Source organism: Paramacrobiotus metropolitanus, unplaced genomic scaffold, assembly GCF_019649055.1.
Source record: "Paramacrobiotus metropolitanus isolate TYO unplaced genomic scaffold, Prichtersi_v1.0 Parri_scaffold0000111, whole genome shotgun sequence".
NCBI lineage: Eukaryota > Metazoa > Tardigrada > Eutardigrada > Parachela > Macrobiotidae > Paramacrobiotus > Paramacrobiotus metropolitanus.
Window position 1 is genome coordinate 297,226 of NW_026570331.1, and position 11,174 is coordinate 308,399.

The following is an 11,174-nucleotide window of genomic DNA, read 5'->3' on the forward strand; positions in this document are numbered from 1 at the left end:
ATCTGAGCCAATTGGCATTTTAAAGTTTAATTTTGGTAGGACCCTCGAGCAGTCTGACAACCATCGCAGGAATGCGCAGAGTATACCAGTAATTTTACTCTTTTTCTTATGTTTTCATGGCAATATTTTTTTTAGAGTTGCAGTTATTGACAATGGTTTTACAGAACAGTTTTGCACCCATAATAAAATAAAAAATTGTTTGTACGTACATTCTTTATTATTAAAGCGGGAAACATCGGTAAATACGTAGCTGAAAGTGAACTGTAAATGAGTGGAAGTGCACTGCCCAGTTCGCTTGGTGCGGCATGCTGGCAATTCATGTTTCCTGTCGTTTTATGGTATAGTTATTCCCGCCGCACGCGCACAACTGTGCAGTGCGGCATGTCGTCGTGCTATAACATTACTCTGATATTCACCACGGAAGTCCGCCAGAAAAAAATTTGCTTTTTAATTACACAAAGTATCACTGATTTACGCCGTACAGGATTCTGTAAGCGGGCAGAAATTTAAACATTTCCCAAATCACAAAACCTCGCTGTACTAGGAAAGTGCACCGCTTAAGGCTAGCACTATAAGACCGAAGCGAAGCCCTGTTAGAACAATAAAGGGAATATAACCCAGCAAGGTCATACGTTCAAGTCTGCTTTTCTATTCTACATATATATTGTAAGTAATACAGCAAAGTGTTGATAACGATATTGATACAAGGATGTATTTCCGAAACACTCGTATACTAACGTTCACTACTCAGAATTTGTACAAGACGCAAGGAATATATTAACGCCGCTTTAATACTGCTAAAGGTACGAGTAAGTGCCGCTTGTCTTTTCTAAGTTGAAACAGGCCTTACCGGGCCCGCGCTCAAGCTCTGACTCTGACTCAGACTCTGACTGTCCAAACTCTGACTCTGACTGAATAACCTAAGAATAACTTAAGAAACCCCCAAGAAACCTAAGAAAAATAAGAAACCTAAGAAACCTAAGAAACCTTAAGAAACTTTAAGAAACCTTAAGAAACCTAAGAAACTTAAGAAACCTAAGAAACCTAAGAAACCTAAGTAACCTAAGAAACCTGAGAATAACCTAATAAACCTAAGAAACCTAAGAAACCTAAGAAACCTAAGAAACCTAAGAAACCTAAAAAACCTAAGAAACCAAAGAAACCTAAGAAACCTTCAGAGTCAGAGTCAGACTTTGAGCGGTCAGAGTCAGACTTTGAGTAGTCAGAGTCAGAGTTTGAGTGGTCAGAATCAGAGTCAGAGTCAGAGTTGGAGTCTAGGCCTACTTAGGCCCTCTTTATTGTAGGAGACGCACAACAGTGTCGTTCGCCTAGTCAGCAGCGCTTTGGAGTCACGATCTCTGAACCACTGCAATAAAACAGCTTCCAGTTTGGTTGCTTGTTACGGTGATGAAAGCTTCTGCATTAATGAAGACGCTTGCAAGATACCCTCAAGCAATCGCGCTCGGCACTTTAAAAAATAAAAAGATAATAGATTTGGCCACTGGCTTCCTTTTGCGAAAGTCAGTAGAAAGTTTTCAAAAGCATAAATTGTATGAAGGAGCTTTCAGCGATCTGCAACTACAGATTTACGGAAACTATCTGTACAGATCCATCCTTACTCAAGTATTTATATTATTATAGATAGTACATATTCATGGTTACAGTTTAGTATTATTTTATTCATTACTTCACATTAATATTATTTCAGTATTGTTAAGACTTAAGTAGCGTGATAATACTGCATAGTACAACCATACTGTGGAGCGCTGGAAATTCACAGTGCCGATAAAAATGTTTGAACGTTCGAAATTCAAAGCATTTATTCGAAGCATTTTGCTCTAGAAAGAATGAAGCATACATTTTAAAAAATAGCAAATGAACTTGCGGCATGCGCAATCACAACTGGTGTTAGAGAAAGTGGTACTAGAAACTAAAAGTGGTATAAAGGTGGTACGGTATGTTATGGGAATTTGGAGCTAAAGATGGTAAAAGGCAGAGTGCGGAGCATAATTATAATTATTAATAGTAAACCAATCAATAATAATTTAAAAAATAATACGGTAATAAAGAACATTATTTTAATCTCGTAATGTTTATATTTCGTAATTTGCCGTCGATTATTTAGTGTTCGATATTAAAACAACGGGAAAATTTGGTATTCCGTTATTCACTCGTAAAGCAAGCGAATGTCCCTGCACGAGTGCAATAAATCGTTTTGCAGTGTCATTTCGGCTGGGCATCATCAATATGTGGCTTATCGCGTCGGTAAATACGTGCTCAGCTGTTTCAATACAACTTTCGTTCATACATTTTTGGAAAACTGTTTGAGAAATACATAAATAAAAAATTTAAAATAGTTACTGACCTGCGGCTGTTGCAGATAAATATAGGACATTATTTTGTGGCAGATTGTTTTATTTTTGCGGCCACCCTGACAGTTGGGCAATGTGGTGGGTATGCTCAAAACACATGCTGCATGACACAACGGGATGCATAATCTGTGAGTGCTGCTCAAAATCAATCAGCGGCTACGACTGGACGTTGCCACTGTTAGTAATTATTTGCCAGAATATCTGCCTGTTTTTTTATTACACATGGAACATTCCGCTGTTTTACTTGCTCCCCATTCTGGCTAGTGGAAACAATTGTCGACTCTGATTACACTGCTGATTAAGTAGTGTGTAAGTCTCTGTCAGCTACCCAGTGGTTGCAAATGCACCTATCAAAAAGTCGAACAATGACGGAAAACAGTGCAACTGGGAAACTTAGGACGACTGCTTTAGCTTAATTGTAAGTGCAGTTGATAATAAATGCAAATAAAACTGGACAGCACTAATACATTCGCATGTCACGACTAATCAAGAAACGCTAAAAAGAAAACAGAGGTTCATTCTTAAGTTATTAGAATGCGGCAAGCGGTTTCCTCAATTACAACACAAATCAGAAGTTCCACGGAACTTGCTGATATGTAAACTAGCCTAAAGATTTGAACAGTTTTTGTATGCAGCAAAAAGCAACTTAAATGCGGTTTATTGTCCTTAGGGTACCAAAGTTCATAGTCTTGATGACTCTCTATCAACGTCAGTCATGAAAAAAGTCTGAACTGACGACGACAATCGGAAAAAATTGGCGATGCTTTAAGTGGCCCACTGTTTTTCGTTCAGAACCGCCAATCATCAGCTTCCTATCACTGTCGCCCGGTGGAGGGAGTCAGCTGTTGTATTGGTTTGGAACAGAAACCTGTTCTCTCCATGACAATTTAAAAATAATAACCGATTGGAGTGGTGTTCTAAAGGCACGAAGGGATGTCGAAGAAAGGTGAGGCAAAACGGAGAAAAATGTTGGCAGTGCGTGTCACCTTTGAGTGTTTGGGACAAGCTGCATTCGAAGGCACTGTACTGAGACAGTGCCTCAGTATTGCATAAGACTTTTGTATGTTTGGTACAATCTCGGTTGTATTATTTTTGTCGAGGGTGTTGTTGAGCTTGGTCCTGATCTATAATAACGAATGCTGCTGAAAAAAAAATACATAAATCAAAATATAAATAGATTAAAATAAGATATATTTATGTGCAGCCATTATGAATTTGTGATTCGTCATCCTACACAGTGCTCGCCATGGAAATGCTGTTTAAAAGGTTCTGGCTGGGCTTTTAAGGCTACTTTGTGTGATCATAAACCTTCAGTTCGCTAATTCTGTAATAAAAATCAGAGTATGCTTGTTTGCTATAATTTTATAAGAAGTCTGTTAAAAGTATTCGTATTTCGAAGTAGAAGTATAGCAAGAAATGTAAATATTAATTTTAAAATTAATGATTTGAATGAAGTTCTTCTACTGCCTTGTGTGCAAAGCCGCCTACATACAATGTACCATGAAGCCGCCTTCTTTACTTAACCATGTCAAAACGCAGTACAGAAGCCGAAGATCGTAGAATAATGGCATCGTTAGAGCGGGACAAGTCGATCGAGCAGTCTCCAAAAGTCTTGGTAACCTTTAAACTTTTTTCCTTAATTTTTTGATACTGTGATTCATTAACTTGTGAAGAGTGGAAATAAAATAAAGAAAAAGAAAATGAAAAGCCAACTGCAGAAATAAGTTCGAAAGCATTCAACTTGAAATTTTAGAGTGCTATTTTAGTGTGCTAAACTAGTGCTACAGACTCTGCAGAAGGAGAACAGGTAACTGAGAATTTTTAGAGAAGTGTATAATTGCTGTCTTTTACTAGTGCGGTGCCATTGCGACATTGCGTACACCGCTGCAGCGATCGGCTCTTTGACTGGCTAAGAAGATCCCTGTTTCGGCATTTTTCGCTGTCTTGTAGCATGAAATCCAAGCATGAATCATCAGCATTATGAAGCCAATCTTTCACTATGGATCCGAGTGGGAAACACGGTGCGCTATACTGTATATGGATTTGTGCGGATTGTGCTAAGGGAGAACGATGACCGCTGCAATAAGCACGACACAGAAACGCATAAGTGCACAAACTGGCGTCAAGTCCAGCGGTGAAAGGTCACGACTGCTTCTGTGCGGCTCCAGCTGCGGCGTGATGCACCCGTACCCTGTACGTAGATTGAAAAACGGTTATTGTAAATTTTTTCTGATGGGAAAATCTGAACGCTGCACTGTACCCAAAGTCCAAAGGCATCTAAGTGTTTAAGTATAAATGTTTGTTTCTGATTGAAAAGTCACTTTTGCCTGATGTATTGTATGTTCAGTAATTGAGTAGCGTGAACGTGTGGGCGCGGTACGCATGCGGGGCCGGGCCAATCTTGATAAATACAATACTATTTTTTATAAAAATTATGGCTGTATAAAACATTTGCAGTGTTCTCGCATGATACAAGCACCATCTTCTTTTTGTGATTCAGTTGCCGCAGCAACCTTGATGATGACGAATTTGCGTCACTGTACTACGATTTTTCGTTGCGCTTACGAGGCGTTTTAATATCAATTACTGCTTGGAAATTTTCAGGAATTGTTTTGCAGCACCCGGCTATTAATTAAGATCGAAATGGTTTTTATTTTTGAAGTAAATTTTTTAAATGAAATATATTGGATCACAAAAACACCATGGTGTGGAAGGCAGAGCGGAGAGAACATTTTCCGGTAATAGAAACCTCTCACAGCTTCCGTCGTTTTCACTGCTGGGGTGAGTCAGCTGTTGTATTGGTTTGGAATAAAAAACTGTACTCTCCATGATAATTTAAAATAGCAACCGATTTGAGTGTGGTTCTAGAGTAGAGCAAGAATGGTTGCAGAATGGAGGTGAGCGGAAACGGCGAAAAATGAAGCCTGGACGTCAGCGTACCTCTACATACAGCAGAGTGTGAAGTGAGCGCAAATGATAATATTATGATACGATGTGAGAGCATTCTGTCGTAGGGTAAGAAAACCTTGGCGGATGACACATTACGCGATCAAGCCGCCCAGTAAACAACAATATATCCGTTATCGATGTCGCTGCATACCTTTCTTTAATTCTATTCCTATTACAGTTATTCCTTTACCATCTGAGATGAGACTTTAAACAAATCAATTTCGACGCTGCTTTAAATTGAGTAAGGTTACCGCGTACTGTAAATGGTAGAAAGCAGTCGAGAGTGCATTGAACATGAATAGACTGCAAGATAACCTGGAATATTGTAGTTGTGTTTACTGGCTAAGCAGGATTCCCGAATGGATGCAGCTCCGTTCAGGCATCTAATACTTTGTAACAAGCACGATAAACTTTCCGATAAAACACACAGAAGTTCCACTGGAACCACCAGTGCATATTTTCCTCAGAAAGTCATGGATAACTTTTAAAAATTTGTTGAAAATTGTTTACAGTATATTTTAGCCTACTGTGATATCAGAAACCCATAACAAAGCGTTTTTTGGCAGTGTGTGGCTTTTTTGAGTGCTCTGGAATAAGCACGCACGAAGGCACTGTACTACGGCAGTGTCTCATTGTTGCATCGATTTTTGTTCGGTACAATCGTGATCGTACTACTTTTGTCGCGGACTTCCGGGTGTTATTGCGCTTAATACTAATCTATAATTAAGTCTATGTTGTTGTAAATAAATTTAACAGATATATTTACAGCCTATATGGATTTGTTATTCGTCATCCTGCACAGTGCTCACCATGGAGCTGCCGTTTAAAATGTTCTGACTGGACTTTTAATGGTACGTTCTTTGTGTGATTATGCAACCTTCAGTTTGCCAATTCTGTAATAAAAACAAGAGTTATTTGTTTGCTGCAATTTTAAAATAAGTCTAGTAAACGTATTCGTATTTTTAAGCATAGCACGAAATGTAAACATTTAAATCTAATGATTTAAATGAAGTTCTACTGCGTTATGTGGAAAGCCGCTTTATTTACTGAACTATGTTAAAGAGCACTACGAGTACAGAAGCTGAAGATTGTAGAATAATGGCTTCGTCAAAACGGCACATTGTGTGCGATTAAGCAGTTTCAAAAAGTCTTGATTGCCAAAAATGTATAGAAACCGTTAACTTTTTGTTGTAATTTCTTGATAATATAATTCATTGGCTTGTGACGAGTCACGAGTTGAATGAGCTGAAGCATCAGGGCATTTGAGCTTCGATGGTTTCACACTGGTGTGGATTCTATCCGGATCCTGTGCACGTTTTTCTCCGCAACTCTCTCTGATTGCGGCATGTGCATGAAGGTAAAATTTCTTCCGGCAACCAGCCCCACATGGGCTTACCGGAGAAACGGGCAGTCTGACTCAGGTTGGGACCCGTGGCATAACGCTGCCGAAGTGCGAGAACTGTACGCCGGTTTCAACCAAAAAGCTTATCCTTGTATTGAAGTCCTTTGTTACCACAAGCGAGTACAACTGCATGATGTAGTACAAGTCACTTGGCCGACAGACGCCATGGCAACAAGCCATCACCGACTTGAAATTAACCGTACGGAATTCGGAACGTCCAGAGGCAAGTCACTTGGAGCAACGGGTTAACCGGCCAACACGAGCTCGGATCCGACCCAGAATACATATCAGGACGGAGTCGACCATATGATTCTTGACCATCCCTAGATGGGTGTAATAGAGTAAGTCATCTCGGTCGACCATGAAGGAGAACGTATGACAGACCACTAGTCGTTCGGATCACACGACCGAAAGGAGGTCGGAAAAGCACACAACAAGTCGACAACGCAACCATAAGTCGGACATAAATTTCCCCACGGAAGATTATACCTTTTGGACGGACGGAAACATACTCTAGTTGACCACCGGAAGTTGATAGCCGATCTTCGAAAAACAACATAGATAACCGACCACTGGTCGGATAAGTTAACTGACCGACAACAAGTCGGCTTACTCGATTAACATCGAAGAAGACGCAGAACTGCCTCTTTATGGACGAATTCGACCAAAACGAACTTGCCTGGCACCACTTGAGTGAAATAGTGCAAGTTCTTCTGGCCGACCATCGACGGATGGAATGGCCGACCACTGGTCGGATACCATTATGACCGACCACTTGTCGGATATCGTTACGACCGACCACAGGTCAGCTTACAACGGAATGCATCGAATGGAAATACTACCCCTGGCCATAGAAGCGTAAGGTACTAGTCAACCGACCCTTTCCATCGTAGAAACTCAAGATTTCCAACCGGACTTTCGAGCCGGTTCGTATCGGATAGTCATAACCAGGTTTGCGGTAGCAGATTAAACGGTTCTAACCGAACACTTTTGAACGGGATTACTGTACGGGTCGACCACAGAAGTCGCATCATACAATTATGATTTTCTCCGACCAGACCCTTGGGATTTAGAACTTATCCGGATTCCCATGCGGTACTCTGGTGCGGCACCGAGTCCGAGCTTCCCTCGCAGGAGTTCGGATTCCCGCCCAGAGGCATATTAGGCGTACGGCCCTCCGCGTGGTGCTCCGCCCATACTTGGCGTGCTTGCACTCACTTAGATGCCGTATTCGCCTTTTCTTATACGTACGGGTGCTCCTACACTGCACTATCCGCTGAAGCGGATATAACGCGTGCGCACACTGAGCCGTACTTGCTCTCTCGTCCCTATCTCGCACTACCACTCAGCGTTCATACGCTCGCGTTGGATAGTCCAGTCTGCGTATCACACACAGCTGATACATCTGGCCACGACATGCCGCCAGTAAGCTTTCACGCCTAGACAGACGCTCAAGAACTGACTTGCGTGCACGTTCTAGATTTAGGACAGACTGACATCTTTTTTCTTCCAGCATATCACGCGGTATTTGCTCCCTTTATTTGTTAATAAAGCAGTATCGTGAGTCCTCGCACTTGTCCGTTAAACACAAAAAAACCTTCCTTCCTTTAATTATTCCTTCCTCAAGTCCAACTACATCGTCAATACGTCGATTTCCTTTCTATTAACAGGAATCTGCGGCAAAATAGTAGAAGGCTATTTCGCCGGTCATACTGCGGCAAAATAGATAAAGGCTATTGTGACGCAGTGTGCGGCAAAATAGTGAATGGCTATTTTCCCGGCCATAATGCGGCAAAATAGCTAAAGGCTATTTTACCGCAAACACTGCGGCAAAATAGCCACTTCGTAATTTCACTCCTGATTTCTTACATCATGCCGAAGCCAAGCAGTAACACTGCTGCGGATCATCAGCTTCCTCAGGATTGCCCCGCTAACGCGGCGGAGTTCTTGCGTGGAATGCGTGATCTGCAGGCAACGGGTACCTTTTGCGATGTCGTCTTGAAAGGCAGTGATGAGTAGTACGTTTGTTTAACTCACGCCAATTCTGCGCATGTGCATTTGCATTTGCACGGATGCGCAAGTGTGTATGAGCATTTGCACACATGCGCATATGTATAAGTGCATTTGCAATTGCACACATGCGCACAAGTATACGATACACCTGTGCATGTGCATCTGCACAGATATGTGGATAAATGGAAATAATTTTGTAAATTTGATTTGTATGCTGACCACAACACAGTATGTCGTGATTGAATGTACCATGTACCATGGTACATGGCCCAGGTATGGTACAGGTACCGTTACCATGGTAACGCGTACCTGGTGCCAAGTACCAGTCGCATAATAACAGATATGCATTGGCCTATGAAAATCTAGTTGGTAATTACAAACATGTGTGCATTCTATCTGAAAGTTACGGAAGAAAACTGTTTTCGGCCATTGTATACTATCCAATCTTTTTTGAACCATTGCAACTGCTACTGATTTGTTTACCGGGTGTTGATATGATATTGTTGTACTATTCCATGGATTAACCAGGATTGATAGCCAATTACTTTCAAGCTCTAACGGAATAACGGGTAAGGGGGAAAGAAGTAAATGTTTGTTTGGTTTACTTTCGTTTCACCCTGAATTCCGATCTTGCGTCAGATTTCGTTCTGTTTGTGTGGATATTTAATTGCATTATTTAAAGCTTTATTGCATTTGATTTACCAGCTTTACTTAATATATGTCGTCATAAACAACTCCGTTTATCATGGCATCATTTTGTAAATAAAAAACCACAATATCAAACAATGTTTCGTCGGTACATGTGACAAAAGAAATTGCAAACACTACAATTCCAGTTTCTGGATACAAAACGTTTTAATGTGTGAAAACCAGGCTCTGTAAAGTTTGGATTCCAAAACGCCCAGGGTGCCATTGCTATCAAAGGCCAGCAGTGCTTCCCACTATTTGCAAGTATTTAAGCACCGTAGATCCACCCTTTTTTTGTGTCGAAGAACTCCCGAAATACGGAATGGTCGTTATTGCGGACATCGGGTACCCTCCACATGGTATTCCGGGATCTGCGGTCTGAACAAAGGACTTAGGGTTACATTCTTTATCGGGCATCTCGTTTATCTTTATTGCCTCACCTTTGTCGAAGAGACGGAACGCAGGATGTGAGTTATAGCGTCATATTACGTAATGTCTGATTCCAGGAATCACTTTGTAGGACTTTTCCTATTCCTTCCGTAATGATTATAGCAGCGAATACTATAAAAAATAACACGTACAGAATCACTAACAAAACTTTTTCGCATTTCTTCTGGACGCCAACAGCGTCCGGAAGCATATGCTGTAGCCCAGCCATGTTATGCACCTTGTGTTGTGTTTGCAGTGCTTAAATAGACTCGTTATTGTTTTTGTGCAGACATGAACATGAACAGAAGAGCGCTGAAAAGGTGTCACCTTTTCTGCTGGCTGAAGCAAGGAATACCAATCGAGAAACCATGTGCGGAGCGGTGGATAGCTTCTAATTTCAACATCAGATTACTTAATTTGCTGAATTCGCCATTTAAGCACGTAGAACAATACTGAAAACATTATTTTCAAAAATGTATAGTACTGTTAAAGAATATCCGCGCCTCAGTGCGCCCTTTGGGATGTGTGTTTGTGGACCGACCATGTCGGGTAAATCAGAGTTTGTTTTCTCATTAATTGAGCAACGGAACCGCATGATTGATAAACCACCAACAAAAATTATCTATTGTTACGGTGCTTGGCAAAGTGGATTCGAAAAGCTACTATCTGCAAACCCTTTTATAGAATTTATTAAAGGATTGGACGAATTCTTTGCCTGTTCCGAGTCACTAGATGAAAAGGTGCCTACATTAGTTGTTATTGACGACTTGGCGACTGATCTCTGCAAAGACGTGCGGTGTGCCAATCTTTTTACACGCGGAATCCATCACAAAAATGTTTCAGTTATCGTGCTTCTACAAAATCTATTTAAGCAAGGCAAGGTCATGCGGGACATTACCCTCAATCTACAGTATATAGTCCTTTTCAAAAACGTGAGAGATGTAAATCAAATAGCATTATTGGCCAGACAGACCGGACTGAAGCAACTGGTTACTGCTTATAGTAAGGTCACTGCACTACCGTACCAACCTTTAATTTTGGACTTGCGACCAACGTGCCCAGAATACTTACGTATTCGCTCCCATATCTTTCCCAACGAGCACATGAGGATTTATTTGGATCGAAATTCGTCACAACTGCCAAAATGTCGGAACGCGTAAAATCGTTAGCACCCTTTATCATCACCCTACAGAATTTAAAACCGCGACAACGACGCGTTCTGATGAGTTACATGAGTAAACCGCAGATGAAAGCTTTGGAAGAAATCGCCGTCAACATTGTAAAAAATACTGTCGCATTGACACCATCCCAAATGGATAAAT